Consider the following 17,139-nt stretch of genomic DNA (forward strand, 5'->3'; position numbering starts at 1 on the left):
TTTGATGTATTGCTGTCCAATTAGTGCCTTTAATTGGTGTCCTCGGGGACAGGCAGGCCGAGAGCTGGGACGCAGCCTCCTCTCGACTCTCCTGCACACTGAAAAGGTAAAATTTATAACGCACTGTGGGAACCCCTTGGGAGAGCAACGAGCAAAGAGGGGGCAGAGAAAGGAGAGTGGCAAGACCGGCTTGCTGAGGATGCATCCCCCAACCTCCGGGGTCGGGGGAAGGGTCCACAACACATGTACTCTGCTCAGGTTTCTGGGCAGAAGAGTTGGGGGCGGCCAAGTCGCTGAAGATTATGAATTTCCTTGCAGAAAAGCCAGGGGAGTTTGCATTGTCTGTAGATGCCCAACCCCATGTGGTCTCCCATCTCGTTAATAATGGCTGTTTGTTAACAAGGATGCGGAGGTTAAATAATCCGGGTGGAAGATTAAACACGCCTCATCAAGGCGCCCGGAGCTGAGCCTCCGCGCAGAGACCTGCAGCACAGCCAGCTAGCTTGCTGGAGCCTGGAGGATGGTGGGAATAGAGAGCTAGCACTGAAGTGGAGAAAAGGAAAGGTCTGAGGCCCTTGGAATGCCCAACTCCTAGATCTGCTCAGTAGAGAATTCAAATCAGAGGCAGCTCCAGTAGGAGATGGTTGTCGAATTGTGGAGGAAGCTGCTTGGGGATCAAAAAAGCAGCTCCCGGTCCTGAATTCTAGGTTCCCATGCTCCAGTTACACCACTAGGAAGTAAGGGGTGCTTGTATTCCATGTGACTAGCACTCAAGGGACACAGGCAATGCGGCTCCTGGCTGGACACTACCTCCTAATAGCTGCACAGGTGGCACCCATTATTCTCCTCAGGCCATTTTTTTTTTCTGTTGTATGAAATGGACATGAGCCCAGGCTCCATGCAGCTGATGTCTCTTTCTTTCCTTCCTCCATTTCCCCAGCACTTTCTCCTTTGCACTGTCTCACTTAACTTTGGAAAGTTCAGTCAAAGAGGATTTTATTCTGCAAATAGTTAGGACCTACTATGTGCTAGTCATGTGTGATGTGTGCTTTTTAAACTGGAGAGCAGACCACCAATTCTTATCCCCTCCTCACCATTCCCAATATGTGTCATAACGGGAAACAAGGGCGGGAATGTTGAAGGAGAGAGAATGGGATGGGAACGTATTGGGGGGACAGAGAAGCTGTTGAGGGAGGTGTGGTGGAGCTGTTAAGAAGAAGTAAAGGACTTGAAGAGACAGCAGGGATGTCAGTGAGGACAGACAGTGCATACAGTAGTTCCTTGAGTTGGGATTAGACCATGCAGAAGTGGGAGAAGGACTTTCTGGAGTCCTGGTGACGTCCAGTGAACAAAGGGTCTCAGGATCCGATGAGAAAGTATGAGTGCCGATTTTCTATCTACATGTTGTACCAACAGTTGGAGTGATGGTTGTTACCTAATTTCAAAAGAAAGCACTTTCAGTTTTTTAACCAGAGAATTGAACTGCTAGGCCGGTACTCCAAGCTTTTGCCTCAGAGAAGGTTTTGGGTGAGTGTCCTGTTGAGCATTCTTCTAGATAGCAGTAAAGGTGGCTTCTGCATTTGTCTACCTTTGGTTAGAAGGTCCAGAGGTCAGAGTGGTGGGCAGTAAGCTGGACACAGCGGTGACTGAGTCTTTGCTGGTATAGACCCTCTGTTCTGGGGCTTGCCTGGAGTCATTTTCCTTGGTTCTCAGGTAGCCTTCTGAGTTGAGCATAGTATTCATTCTCATTTTGCAGAGGAAGCAGAGTCCCAGGGAGCTTGTAGCAGGCGTGTTCCGGGCCTGTGTTACTTCGTCAAGGGATCAGTCTCATTCCAGAACACAGGCATCCACTACTTTGCTAAAGCTGTCCTCTTGGTGTGGCAGGGGGGCTGAGGGCAGATGGGGAGTGTGTTTCTCCTTTGAGTTGCTAACATCAAGTATCAGTTCTAGATAAAGGCAGCTAGTGTGGGGAGCCTGATGGGTTAACACTCAGGTGTCTATTTTAACAACAAAAAACATTTGTGCCTGTTCCTAGGGGTCCAACCAATGACCACATGCATGCTAGGTGAGCATTCTATTTTAATTTATATTTAATAAATATTTTATATCTTAAAGATGTCCATTTTAATTAGTATTATCAGTACTATTTGGCTTTTGTTTGTTTGTTTGTTTGTTTGTTTGTTTGTTTGTTTCGAGACAGGGTTTCTCTATATAGCCCCAACTGTCCTGGAACTCACTTTGTAGACCAGGCTGGCCTTGAACTCAGAAATCCGCCTGCCTCTGCCTCCCAAGTGCTGGAATTAAAGGCATGTGCCACCACCACAGGGCCTATTTCGCTTTTTGAGAAAAGGTTCTCACTATATTGTTTTGGCTGGCTAACAACTCACATGTATAGATCAGGCTGGCCTCAAACTCACAGAGATCTACCTGCTTCTGCCTCCCAAGGGTTGGGGTTAAAGACAAAGTGTACAATTCCTTTCTACCTTCTAAACATACAATCAGTGTTTATTTAGTGAATGTGAGCAATGCAACCCAATAAATCAATCAATAAACATTCCTTAGTCCCTTTTATAGGGCTGATACCAAACTGGAGTTTGCTCAATGTCTTCATTTCAAATTTCAAATCAGCCATGTTGAGATATGGCTTTGTTTGGACCCCCTCACAATTAATTTGTGCTTTGCTTGAAAAATAACTCATTAGTGGTGACAGCTGTGGTCAAGCTGCCCCTATGGTGGGGAGTACACTGTCTTTAGCAGGGAGCCTGCCAAGAGAGAGCTTGGAAGATACCACAACTCATTTGCTGTTTGATTTAGTATCCATTTCCTTACTATCAGAAGCTCTGTGTTTTATAAAATATAAAATACAAGCATGTTGACACCTATTGACTGAAACATAAATAATTTGAGTTATACCAAAGCACACATTCTGGAACCAGGGTCCTTGGCCTTAAAACTCCACTCTGAGCCTTCATATATCGTAAGCCTTACTAGGGAGTGCAGGCTGGCCTTGAACTCAGGATCTTCTTGCTTCAACCCACTGGGATTCTGGGTGGGGATCACTGTAACCAGCTCTGAAATGCAGGAGGGCGAGGCAGCGTGGGCAGAGCTGGGGTTTTCGGTTCCTGGCTGTTATTTAGTGATTGAGAGGGCAATGGCTGTTTAGTCTCCTAGACTCTACCGTCTAGAGTTCCAGTCTTCTTCTGAGACAGAGGGTATGGCCAAATGAGGTAATAAGCATAGAGCGCTTGCTTCCCTGGTTTTCCCTCTTTGTTCTTTTTCTGATCCTCTATTCCTAACCATCCACTGACCCCTTGGATAGAGAATAGGATTTAACTGCAAGTCTCAGTTTCTCTAGGGTCAAGGAGAGCAGAGGCCAGTTTGTAGATTCTGCCTGTTGGGTTTGTCACAGAGTTAGGACAGGCCGCTGCTGCTGGTGGGGATGGGGATTAGCTGTGGAAAGTTCCACACCACGGCGTATTAAAATTGTCTGTGGGAGACTGTACCCCAGGCCATGCCCTGACTTAGCTGAATGCGATGCTTACAGACTACAGATCTGGATAGTAGTTGTAGTTTGTAGTTGTAGTCTCTGGGAAGATCTGGAGGCAAAGAAATGTGCCATTTACCAAGGTCGGGTGTCCTTACGTGCCTGTCATATTCCACTAAGTGGCCAAGAGCACATGCTGGACTTAAAGGCTAAATCTCTATTTCCCAATGGCCACTCCAGGAACAGAACACTTGGGTTGGACATCTCTGAACTTTGAGAACCTAGCGAACCAGCAGGAGCTGGGGTAGGGGTGAGGTGGGCAGGACAACTACAACAGAGCACACAAAACCAAACCAAACCAAACCAAACCAAGGCAGTGTGGCATACTTTCACCTACATTACCCTAGTAAACCACCAGGAAGGAAGGGCAAAGGGCTCCCCCTTTGATAGGAAGCTCAGGTTACAGACCTGGAAGATAAGCTCTATGTTGACTCCAATAGGACCTGGGGAAGAAGGCTTTGGAAATCTGACCAGCCACTGTTATCTAAATGACCAGACCTGGCCAGGTGCCTTTAGGAATTAAGACTGTTTAAGATTGGAGATAGGCTGGCAGGGTGGGGGTGGGGGGTGGGGGTGGGGAATGACGATGACTATGGGAGAGATACCTGTAAAAATATCCCGCCATTCTACAGAAAACTTCTCAACCCCCAGGAAAATACTCTTAGAGCTGCCAGACTAGGTTGGCTTCTGAGATAACATGACTTTTCTGCATAAAAGGTTTTTCTTTTCTTTTCTCTTCTTTTCTTTTCTTTTCTTTTCCTTTCCTTTCCTTTCTTCTCTTCTCTCCTCTTTTCTTTTCTTTTCTTTTCTTTTCCTTTTCTTTTCTTTTCTTTTCTTTTCTCTTCTCTTCTTTTCTCTTCTTTCCTTTCCTCTTTTCTTTTCTTTTTCTTTTCTTTTCTTTTCTCTTCTTTTCTTTTCTCTTCTTTTCTCTCCTTTCCTTTCCTTTCCTTTCCTTTCCTTTCCTTTCCTTTCCTTTCCTTTCCTTTCCTTTCCTTTCCTTTTCTTTTCTTTTCTTTATTTTCCCCCCTGTGCCAGAAAGATGGCTACTTATGTATTTATTTTTAAATTGATTTTTGTTCAAATGCAGTTCAGAAAGAACCTGTTAAGGCCATGTTCTCCCCGGTGCCAAAGCTGGAGACTTATGTTTGCTGGGATAACTGAATCAGGTCAAAGGAAAGGAAGAGAATAAAGAAAGAGGAAATCTCTCAGCTAACCACTCAAGCCACATGCAACCTCTGAGAAAGAAGCTGTGGCACTTGGTCCTAGAGACACTGAGCTCCTGGTGTAAAGGGTGTGAGTTCCCAGTCACCTGAGGTGATCTATGGGTAGTGATTGATCACTAAGTCTAAACTGAAGATGGAGCCCGTTTCTAAGGAGCTTTTAATACATTAGAATTGCCGTTTAGCTTGAGATTCTACACTTAGTTTACCTGCAACTCGGTTCGAGTGAGTTGGAGCAGAGCATCCTCAGAGCATCCCCAGCTGGCTTCTCTGTGGCTCCTCCACATCACCTATCTGTTTGTCTACTAATGGACTCTTAGCTTGTTTCCCAGTCTTGGCATTTGTGAGTATTATGGCAAAGAATGGGAAATGTGTGTATCTTCAGCTGAGGGTGACTTCACCTCCTTAGGGTTCGCAGTTCGCCCAGAAGAGAGATCGCTAGGCTGTATGAAAGCTTTAGTTCCGGTTTTGTTGGGAAGCTTCGTGCTGTCTGTATTCTCGCTAACGGTGCACTAGGGGCTCCTTATCCACCACGTCCTTATAACCCCTCGTTATTTCTTGCTTCTCCCCTTCTCCTCCTCCCCGCAGTACTAGTGATTGGACCCAGGGCCTATGTACTAGCTAAGCACTCTACCACTGAGCTTATATTCTACTTTGAAATACATTTAAAAAAAAAATTGAGACATGGTTTTAGTAAGTTGCCTAACCTGGCCTTGAACTTGCTTGTCGGGCAGGCCTTGACGTTTCAGTCTTCTGGCTCCAGTCCTCTAATCTAAGTGACTAGGATCCCCACTCCCACTCCCACACTTTGTTGTCGGAATACCCACAACCAGAGGAGGAAGCCATCACTTTCCTTAGCTCCTGGAGACCTTCGGCTCTAGCACAGTAACCAGCACATAGAAACTTTTCTTTTTTTTGGTCTCTTCTATGCATTTTTGTTGTTGTTGTTTCCTAGTTTCTCCTCCTCTGTTTTGATGCTATCCATTCAAGGGCATGAAGTGGTATTTCCTCCTGATTTTAATTTGCCCTTTCCTGATGATCAGTGATGTAGGTGTTTCTCAGATACTTGCTGGCCCTTTTTTTCAGCCATCTTTGGAGGATGTCTCTAGGTCTCTCTCTGTCTCTCTGTCTCTGTCTCTCTCTGTCTCTTTCATGATATTCATGACTCTGGTGTTTTGTTTGCATGTACCTCTGAATGAGGATGTCAGATCTGCTGGAACTGGAGTTACAGACAGTTGTGAGCTGCCGTGTGGGTGCTGGGGATTGCACTCAAGTCTGCTAGAGGAGCAGCCAGTGCTCTTAGCCACTGAGCCATCTCTCCGGTCCAGCTTATTATTATTATTCTTGTTTTAATAAACATGTTATTTTATGCGTATGGGCATCCAGCCTCCAGTGCCTGGACTTACAGAGGGTTGTGAGAGTTTCAGATGGGTGCTAGGGATCAAATCTGGGCCCTCAAGAAGAGCAGCCAGAATTCTTTGCTATTCTGCTATAAGACTTCTTTATACATTTTGGATATTAACCCCTTATCAGAGAAGTTGATTTCCCCTACCCAACGTTAGTTTTGTTGTTGTTGTTTCCTTTGCTGAGCAATTTTTTTGGGGGGCGGTGGGGGTATGGTATCCAAAAGATTATTATCTAGGCTAATGTCAGGTAGCTCTCTCCCTGTGTTCTCTTCCAGGAACATTATGATTTCAGGTCGTTCATTCAGGTCTTTTATTCCCTTGGGCTTGTATGTATTCTGTGAGATAAGAGTTCAGTCTGATGCGGTGATGTTCATGTGGAACCCGAGACTGTGGCTGTGCCGGCTCTGTGTTTCCTCTTTGGCCTTCTGTGTTTGTGTTTGGTGTATTTTTTTATTCTTTTGAGACAGAATTTCTCTGTGGGATCTCTAGCTGTCTTGGAACTCCCTCTGTAGCCTAAGCTGGCCTGGAATTCACAGAGATCCTCCTGCTTCTGCCTCTCAAAGGATGGGATTAAAGGTGTGTGCCGCCGCCACACAGGGCCAACTTCCTCTTTGTTTTAAGGAGTCGAAGCAAGAACTTTGCCTAGGCTCAGAGAATCCACCAGGTGGGGAGTTGTGGTGGGGTGGAGGTGGGTGGTGGGTGGGCAGGTACAGAGGTGTGGCGGGGTGGTTCTAAAATTTTGGCCCTCACCCAGATTATTATATGTTTGCTCAAATGTGTGTCATTTACACCTTAGACTTGGAATTTCTAAACTTTACATCTCTTTTCTTAAAGCCAGAGGGTCCTCTTTCTACATGCCTCCCTTCAGTACCACCAGAACATTTCAAAACAGAATCTCTACTTAATAAAACTTTAAAGTCCTTAGAAGCCAGATAATTTTAGCTGATGAGTAGATATACTTTCTTTCTTTCTTCTTTTCTTTTTTAGTTTTGTTTTAATTGGATTTTTCCCTTTATTTACATTTCAAATGTTCCTGGTTTCCCCTCGGAAAACCCCCTCCCCCTATTCCCTCCCACCTCCCCTTGCTCACCAACCAACCAACTCACTCCTGCTTCCTGGCACTGGCATTCCCCTACACTGGGGCATAGAGCCTTCACAGGACCAAGGGCCTCTCCTCCCATTGATGACCGACTCCGCCATCCTCTGCTGCATATGCAGCTGGAGCCATGAGTCCCACCATGTGTTTTCTTTGGTTGATGGTTTCTGGGAGCTCAGGGGGTACTGGTTAGTTCATATTGTTGTTCCTAGTATGGGGCTGCAAACCCCTTCAGCTCCTTAGGTCCTTTCTCTAGCTCTTTCATTGGGGACCCTATGCTCAGTCCAATGGATGGCTGTGAGCATCCTCTTCTGTATTTGTCGGGCACTGGCAGAGTCTGTCAGAAGAGAGCTATATCAGGCTCCTGTCAGCAAGCTCTTGTTGGCATCCACGACAGTGTCTGGGTTTGGTGATTGTAAATGGATGGATCCCCAGGTGGGTCAGTCTCTTGATGGTCATTTCTTCAGTCTCTACTCCACACTTTGTCTCTGTAACTTCTTCTATGGGTGTTTTGTTCCCCCTTCTAAGAAGGATGGAAGTATAAGTGGATACACTTTGAAGTTTGTTTTGTTTTCTTTTTTTTTTTTTGGAAGAGGATTTTGACTGGTTTTGATCTCACCATGCTCTCCCGAGTCCTGGGATTATAGATAGATATTACCGTATCTCACAGCTGAAATGATTATTGTGAGTTTAACTGCACACATGTACACACATACACACACACACACACACACACACACACACACACTTTTAGGTGCCCACATGTGTGTCTGAGTGCTCTACCTTGGGTTATAACCCCAAGCCTCACAGTAAACCTTTGGGTGAGTGTTATAGGCTTACTATTAATGGATGGTACTTTATTTACATCCATGGTGATTGTGAGATGGCATCCCGTCTTCAGTGAGAAACTAAGCCTTGTCACAGATAGTGTTTGAATGCTTTGTGCACTGCTACGCTTGATGGACAGTCTTGTTGCTTAAAGGACGTTGCTTTGGTCATTGGTGAGAGCACATGGCTTACAGCCCTGTGCCCATTCCTCGAATCCTTCAAAGTCAATTATTCCAGCTTCAGGGCAAAGCAATATGGTCTTGGAGAAGGGGTATCTGAAATAGTTTCATTTTGGTTTGCTGCAGGCTCTCTGCCTTTTGTCCCATTTTTTTTCCAGGCTGTGTCTTAACTCCTATCACATCGGATTTAAAAATATGTAGCCAATGGTAGAGGCCTGGTAGTGCTGTATGGAGAATTGATTTCTAAAATTATATTTATCAGTTATTATTATCTGTTCTTTTTTTGTGGAAGATAAAATGAAAGTGTCTTTAGTCTGCGATATCTCAGAAGTGAAAATGAGCCAAATTAAACAAAATATTCATGTTGTGAGGGTGCTAAGTGGCTTTCAAAGAACAAGGTTAACACGAACTGATTGAATTTTAGTAGTTGGTAGCTTCAGTAAAAAGAATTGTGCATTTTTAAGGCACACCTGTTAATAACTTCTGTTTTAATTTGGTGGTTGATTTCTGGTGTTATTGTTTCTCTCTCTCTCTCTCTCTCTCTCTCTCTCTCTCTCTCTCTCTCTCCTTTCTCTCTCTCTCTTCAGGGTTTCTCTGTAACCCTATCTGTCCTGTAGACCAGCCAGTCTGGCCTCAGACTCGCAGAGATCCGTCATCCTCTTCGTGGCATGCACCACCATCCGGTGACTTGGTGTGGTTTTGATCATTATTAATACATGTTGCACCTTTAGAATCCCAGTATTCATGTCAAACGATGTCCTGTGTGATTGGTCTCTGTACATTTATTTTTTTTCTGGCTGTCTCTTTTAAAGAGCTGCTAAATTGGGGGTGGGGGGGTCATTCCATATGATTTAAAACATCACATTTAAAACATTCACTGATAGCCCAAGTTCGTTGTAAATTCTGAGGGGTTAGAAACAGTGGGATTTGCCCTTGCTGCAGAAGGTAATTTGAGGTCTGGAGAGAGCCAGCGCGAAGGCTTTCAAACAGCTGAAGTGACGTGGATCCAGATTTGTACAAGACAGAGTTACTTTCTCAGGAATAAAAAGGTAGCCAAGTCATGAAGAGGGGTTAGACTTTGAAACCAGGCAAGCCTGAGTTCAAAATTCCTCTTATCATTTATTAGCTGTATGTGAAAATTAACCTCCTAAGCCCCAGGACCTTTCTGGGGAAGAATTCCCACCCAGTTCTGGAGAAGTGACCAACTCTAAACTGATAGCAGCACTCAGACTTCCTGCCTCCCTCCAAAGGCAGAAGGATTATTAGCCCACACCCCCCTAGAGGCTCTGTACCTGCAGATAAGGTGGGCACTTTGAAGTGCAAGACCCTGTCAGCAGGGATTACCACCCCTGCCGAGGAGATGAAGCCTGCAATGGGAATTGCAAATGATGTTGATAAAATCCTGTTTGGAGTGTTTGGAATCTTGGGAAATACCCTGGGCGACAGTGGCTGGTGTCTGGACTTCACAAGTTCTGGCTGGCTCAGCTTGGTCACAGAAGACTAAGGAGCAGACTGATGTCAGCTCCAGGAGCTCATGGAAAACCCAGAGCCATCCTCAGGCTGTGAGAAGCCTTTCTTCTTCGCTTTCTCTTTCTCTTTCTGAAGCATTCAGAGATGACATTCAGAGGGTCCAGCTAAGGATTTGGACCACGGGGGATGGTGTCAATCCAGTTTTGTTTTTACACACTCTCACGGCTACTGATGGTCTAGAAAGGCTTCTCTCCCTATAAATATTCTTAATTAGCAGTTTTCAAACTTTTTAAAGATAAGATACAATTTTTTTTAAGCTAAAAAAAAAAGAATGTGTGTGTGATGTTTTGCCTGCATGTATGTCCGTGCACTTTATGCATGCCTGGAGTACCTGTGGAGGTCAGAAGGAGGAATCAGATCTCCTGGAACTAGAGTTGTAATGGTTGTGAGCTGCCATGCAGATGCTAGGAATCAAACCTGGTCTTTTGGCTCATGCCGACACACCAGAAGATCCCATTACAGATGACTGTGAGCCACCATGTGGTTGCTGGGAATTGAACTCAGGACCTCTGGAAAGACAGTCAGTGCTCTTGACCGCTGAGCTATCTCTCCAGCCTGTGACTGTCTTACATGGCTTTCTGCACACACATGCACTCCTCTGAAGCCACTATGTGCTAAGATGATACTGACACTCACTCACGGATTCTGCTGGTTTCTTTCCGACTCTATTTTAGCACCAGCCTTAAAAGACTTCTTATCAGTTAGTTACTCTAGAACTTTAGAGGAGATGTGACTTCTGCAGAGAAGATTCTCTCTCCATATCTACTCAGACCTTACTCATACTATGCAGGCCTTGAACCCCAAAGACTGGCCCAAACTTAATAAGGCATGTGAGGCTTGGTTTTGTTTTGTTTGTTTTTGTTTTGTTTTGTTTTTTTAACTGTCTATGGTTTTGTGAGTCCCCAATAAGTCTTAACTAGATTTTGCAGCCCTTTTCTCAGGACACAGCTGATGGTGAATATAGGTCTCTAGAGATGGTAGTTGGAAGGACTGAAGCTTGTATTTATAGGAGGAAACAGGCTGGAAGGGGGCAGAGGATAGAAGGTGGTGAGCGCATTTGCATGCCATAGAGCCCAGTGCTAGCATAATCCTTTATAGTAAATCTTAAAATTTACCTGGGTGGACTGTTTCCACTCCTCTAAGCTGTTGACTACTTGGCTTGGTTAGGCTAAAAGTCTAGGGCTGAAGGAAGTGTATTCAAAGCTGGTGTTTGCATAGGTACCAGCTAGATCACCTTCAATCTCAGCATTGGGGAGGCAAAGGCAGGAGGATCTCTGTGAGTTTGACGACAACCTGGTTTACAGAGTGAGTTGTAGGACAGCCAAGGTCACACAGAGAAACCCTGTCTCAAAAATAAAATAATTTTAAAAGTAACACACACACATACCCCTAAAGTTAAAACTGTAAGCCAGGTGACAGGGACATTCTTGTAACACATCAGAATTGCCACTCTGCTCCACAGTAAGTCTGAGGCCAAACAAGGCTACCTGAGACCCTGCCTCAAACTAACACAGCAAACAAAACGCATGCACAGAGAAAATGAAATTCATTCTGGTAATCATTTTTATGTGTTCAGCTATGTTGAAGGTGCGCACATGGGTGTGTGGTACATCTCTAGACCGTTCACTTCACAAATCTGCAACTTATAGCTATATAGTGATGTTCCTATGTTCCTGCCCTGTCTCAGACCCTGGACTGGCTCCCCCCTGGGGATTCTATTACTTCTGTCTCCTCAGTGCTGGGGTTACAGATGTGTGTCACCATGCCTACGGGCTTGACGACTGACTTTATGTTTCTATAATTTTGACCACTCCAGAAAAGGCACGAGAGTAGAACTAGACCGTATCTGCTGTGAAGCTTCCGGTGAGGGACTAAGCATATTTGCTGGTGTTGTACAATGCTGTGGTTGAGCATGGCAGAGCTGGGGACGTTCTTGTCTTCCTTCTTTGGGAAATGTGATGGGACGTTTCATCCTTCATTACAGAGTCCTGATTCATGGAACAGCTTGTGAGGTACATCCTCAATTAGCCCTATAGGCTATGTTGTTGGTAGGGCCTGCTGTTTTAGTGAACATTTTCTTTAATTGAGGGGATACTGAGGAAAAAAATAAAATAAAGAAGAAATAGAGAAATCCTTCTAGACCCCCAAAAGTACATAGAACATAAATTATATTTCAGTGTGTCAAGGGCCAAGGATACGTATGAGAGATATAAGCAAATATCTACTAAATATTTTTCTTATGTCAAACTGTATCTTAGGTGGTGGGCATAATTTGTTAAGACTGAGGGTCTGGGAAAGCTTCCTACAGGTAGTGACATTTGAATGAATGCACAATAAAAGTGTGCTATATACACAACAGATTATTATTCCTCTACAAAGAAAACTGAAGTCCTGTAATTTGTAGCAAATTGGAGAACATTATGTTAAGTGCAATAAGCCAGACACAGAAGGGTACAGGCCACGTGTTTTTCACTTAGATGCAGATGCTAAATAAAGTAAGTCAATCTGAGTGTGAGCCAAGTTATAAAGTAGGTGTTAGCCAGCAAACAGTTCAGAGGGTCGGAAGAGGCATTTTTCTAGTACTCTGTAGTGCATTTGAGGAACTAGAAGGCCATGTGACTGGCTAGAGATCTGGTACAACAGAGATGCAGGTTATGACTGTGCAGGTGGATTCTGTAGGTTGAGGTAAGGCCTTGGGCTTGGCAATGTGAAGTCATTTCAGTAGACATAGGGTTATAGCTTTGCTGTTGTTGTTTTGTTTTGTTTTTCTAGACAGGGATCCTCTCTGTAGTCCTGGCTGTCCTGGAACTCTCTCTGTAAACCAGGGTGGTCTCAAACATAGAGATTCAACAGGGCGAGATTTATATTGGAAAAGAACACTCTGGATTCTTTGGGAAGCAGATCGGGGTCGGGTAGTAATGATGATCAAGAGAGCAGTTAGGAGCCTTAGTTGATGTCCAGCTAAGGCAAGAGTGTTTGAAGCTTGAAAAAAATCTTCCTAAACACTGAGCTTCAGCTGAGTTTTGCAAGATGAATGGGTATTTTACAACAACACTAAAAGAAAAAAGATTAGAGGATTAGAAGCCCAGGCTCTAATAGGCCCGTGTATGCATCCATCTGCAGAATTTGAATAGCTGGGAAAGGACATTGCCACATTGTGAAGAGTATTTGTACTTTTGCAGAAGGTAACATAATTTTGTAAGTTCTTCAGGGAATGAGGCCATCTGGTTTGTATCTTAGGACAATTAATCAACTGCAGAAAAGTGACAAATCCAGGGGTTGGGAGAAAAGTGAGAAAGGCAGAGAGGAGAGAAAATCCAAGATGTGTTTAACAGTTAGACCCTTCTGAATTTACTAAGAGCCAGGCATGGTAGCGCATGACTTTAATCCCAGCACTCTGCAGAGGCAGGAGGATCTCTGTGAGTTTAAAGCCAGCCTGATCTACAAAGCCAGTTCCAGGTGGGCCAGGTCTACACAGTGAAATCCTGTCTCAAAACGACAACAAACCAAACCAAAAATCTACCATCTCCACTGTAAGCAGTTCATTAACAGTAGGTACAGTCGTTCAGAATCAGAGAGAAGCTAAGGAGTACTTTGAAAGTCTACCTAGATAAGTGTGGATCAATCACCTATAGCCAGGAGAGAGAATTCTACAGGAGAGAGAACATAAGGAAGGGAAAGGAAGAGGGGGGAAGAAAGAGTGATAGATTTGCCTTGGGAAATGTTCAAAAGTAAGGGCCCTTGAGATGCAGAGATGCCCAAGCCATGGTTCACACTGATGCCTTTCTGTGAGCGAATGCTCATAATGGGCCAAGCACTGGACTGAGGACCTTCTGTGGCTCCCCTTAGTCAGGACAGCAGCCCCGAGGAGTAGATGTTCTTGGCTCCATTTTGTATGTTGGGAAACTGAGCAGCTGATGGTTTGGAATGTTCACAGAATTGGCTGATTCCTATTTTCTAACCTCTTCAAAAATGTCAAGAAATCCCTCATCTGCCGTCCTGTGCTGTTACTGAAAACTTTCCATCAAAAGCCTTTCTTTCACCTCTCCATTCCTCTGCCTTTGCCTCATTTGAGACATGCAGTCATAGAAAGAACACTGTCAATTTGAAATGGGATACCTGTCCAGACCCAGCCTTCCCGAGACATAGCTCTGCAGCACATACTTAGAAGATGGTGAAAGAACAAACCCCATCCCTTTATTCTCAAGAAGGCAGAAATGGTCCAATGTTCACCTTGTTGGGACATGGAGGAATAGTTGGGTGTGGTAGCACATACTTATCATCTCAGTACTCAAGAGGCTGAGGCAGGACTGCAAGTTCAAGGCTGGACTACACAGCAAGACCTTGTCACAAAACAAACAAGGGAGATAAGTGAAAAGAAAACGTAGGAACAGTGGTTTTCACGAACAACCAGACATGCTGTTGCCAGAGCAGGAAGAACGCATGTTTTTTGTGCCAACTTCAGCAACACACGAGCTTCAAAGAGATTTCATGGCCCTGCTGAAGTGTTGCTGAGCTACTTCCTCAGATCTTCATGGATCAAAGTTCAGGCTCCACCAGCAGGAACAGTAATGGGGAAGAGCAAGACTTGCCATGGATTCTATTGATATCTAGGACTGAAATTAGGAGCAAATGATCTGAAGGCTCTAGAGTATCGCTGTGGTAACAGCTTTGTTATAAAACTCAGGACAAGTGCTCTCGCTCTCTCTTTCTCTTTCTCTCTCTCTCTCTCTCTCTCTCTCTCTCTCTCTCTCTCTCTCTCTCTCTCTCTCCACACACACACACACACAGTGTAATAAAAAAAATAACATCTTTTTGTGTTTGTGAAAATTTACTGGCTCGCTCAAAAACTTTCTGTGCTTCCTTCACCTTGGTTTTACCTAAGACAGACATTTCTTTCACCTGGGCTTGTCTCTTCCTCCCGGTCACTGTCACAGGGGGTGAGCACAGAAAACCAATGTGATTCTGATTTGTATTTGTGTGCCTAACTGCCCCACCCCAGCTCTTATCTTTCTGACCCTCAGCTTCCTTCAGCTGAAAGCCCTTGGTTCTCAAACTGAGTCAGCACTGTGTTCTTTCGAACAGATTTTCCCAGTGACCAGTTCAGAACATAGAGTGACAATGGCAACATCAGGCTCTGTTGTCCCGATTATTATCCTGGTTGGTGTTTTGTCAACTTGATACAAACCTAGATATATCAGGGAGGAGGGAATCCCAGCCGAGGAGCTGGCTCCATTGGATCAGCCTGTCGGTAAGTGTGTGGCGCATTTTCTTGATTAATGATTGATGTAGGAAGGCCAAGCCCACTGTGGGCGGTGTCACCCTGAGTAGGTAGTCCTGGATGGTATAAGAAATCAAGCTTATCAAGCTGTGAGGAGCAAGCAAGTTAAGTAGCTGTGGTGGTTTGAGCGAGAATGGCTGCACCCAGGGAGTTGAAACACCTGAGAGATGTACCTTGCAGGCAACAAAACTGATAGGGCAGAGGCAGCTAAGCCCTAGCAGACCTAAAGCTACAGGATTTGGGGTCTTCTCTACAAGGCTTCTGCCTTGCTTTGGTTCAGTGTTTCTTCATTATGCTCCTGTTCCTTTTTCTTTTCCCTTTCCTTTTCTTGGAATGGTAACGTGTAGTCTGTGCCAATGTATGGGAAGTATGGTTTTTGTTTTGTTTTGCTTTACCTGGGGTTAAGAGATCTACCTTGAGTCTCAGAAGAGACTTTGAACAGTGTTAAGAGAGGAAAATTATGGGCATTTTGAGGTTCTACTAAATTTTATGTTGCAATGTGGCCGGCGAGTAGAGTGTGGGGGTTTGAGTGAGAATGGCCTCCACCGGCTCATATTCTTGGGTATCAGTCCCTAGGTTGTGGAACAGTTTGGGGACCGATTAGGAGGAATGGCCTTGTTGGAGCAGGTCTAATACTGAGGGTGGGCTTTGAAATGTCAAGAGACTGAAGACATTTCTAGAGTCTCTCTCTGTCTCTGTCTCTGTCTCTGTCTCTGTCTCTTTCTCTCTCTCTCTCTCTCTCTGCCCTGCTTTCGGATTAAGCTATGAGCACTCAATGCCACATCTTTGCTCCTCTATCATGTACGCCAAGACTCTGAAACAGTAAATTGAATTCAATACTTTTTTCTTCTTTTCATCTTTTTTTCTCTTTTCTTTTTTGTTTATTCATTTTTGTTTTATTTTGTTTTGAGAGAGGGTCTCACGTTGTAGCTCTGGCTGTCTTGGAACTCACTACATAGATCAGGCTGGCCTCAAACTCATAAGAGATCCTCCTGCCTCTGGGTCCTGAGTGCGGGGATGAAAGTCGACTGGCTCTAGGCCCCACTTAAACACTTTCTTTTGAAAGTTGCCACTGTCATGGTGTTTTATCACCACAGTGGGAAAATAATCAATACAGTAGTGTTTCTCTGTGGCTTCAGCTTCAGCTCCTACCTCCAGGCTCCTGCCTGCTCAAGTTTCTGCCCTGAATTCCTTCAGTGATGCAGTGTGACCAGAGAGTTATAAGAAGAAATAAACCCTTTCATCCCCAAGTTGTTTGTGGTCTTGGGGTTTTATCACAGCTCTAGAAATCCTAACTAAGACAGTTACTCTCTTCATGTGCAAAGTATCAGGGACCCCTGTTCTCAGGGGCCCGGATACCTCTTCTTCCAGAAGTGCTGAACTCTTACTTTCTGCTCTTGAATCTCTCCTTGCAAGTCAACAAAGTCACTTATGGGTTCCTATCTAACTGTCTGTCTGTCTATCTATCCTTTTACTTTTTATTTTATGTTTCTTTTTGTTGTTATTGTTGTTTGTTTATTTGTTTGTTTTTGTTTTTAGAGACAGGGTTTCTCTGTGTAGCCCTGGCTGTCCTGGAACTCACTCTATAGACCAGGATGGCCTCGAACTCAGAAATCCACCTGCCTCTGCCTCCCAAGTGCTGGGATTAAAGGTGTGTGCCACCACTGCCTGGGTATTTTATGTTTCTTGATGTTTTGTCTTCATGTGTATCTGTGTAAGAGTTTTGGATCCCCTGGAACTAGAGCCGCAGGTAGTTGTGAGCTGCTATGTGGGTTCTGGGAATTGAACCTGGGTCCTCTGGAAGAGCAGCCAACTCTTAACCACGGAGCCATCTCCCCAGCTCCTCATTTGCATATTTCAAATGTCAAGCAACCATTTCTTTTTTAAGTTTGGAGATTGAACCTAAGACTTAATGCAAGCTGGGAAAAATGTTCTAGCACTGAAATAAATAACAGCCCCATTCCTTCCTTTCTTTTCTTTTCTTTTCCTTTCCTTTCTTTTTTTCTTTCTTTTTTTTTTTTTTTTTTTAAAGATAGGCTTTTGCACAGGTTAGCC

Source organism: Mus caroli, chromosome 6 (assembly GCF_900094665.2).
Source record: "Mus caroli chromosome 6, CAROLI_EIJ_v1.1, whole genome shotgun sequence".
NCBI classification, from domain to species: domain Eukaryota; kingdom Metazoa; phylum Chordata; class Mammalia; order Rodentia; family Muridae; genus Mus; species Mus caroli.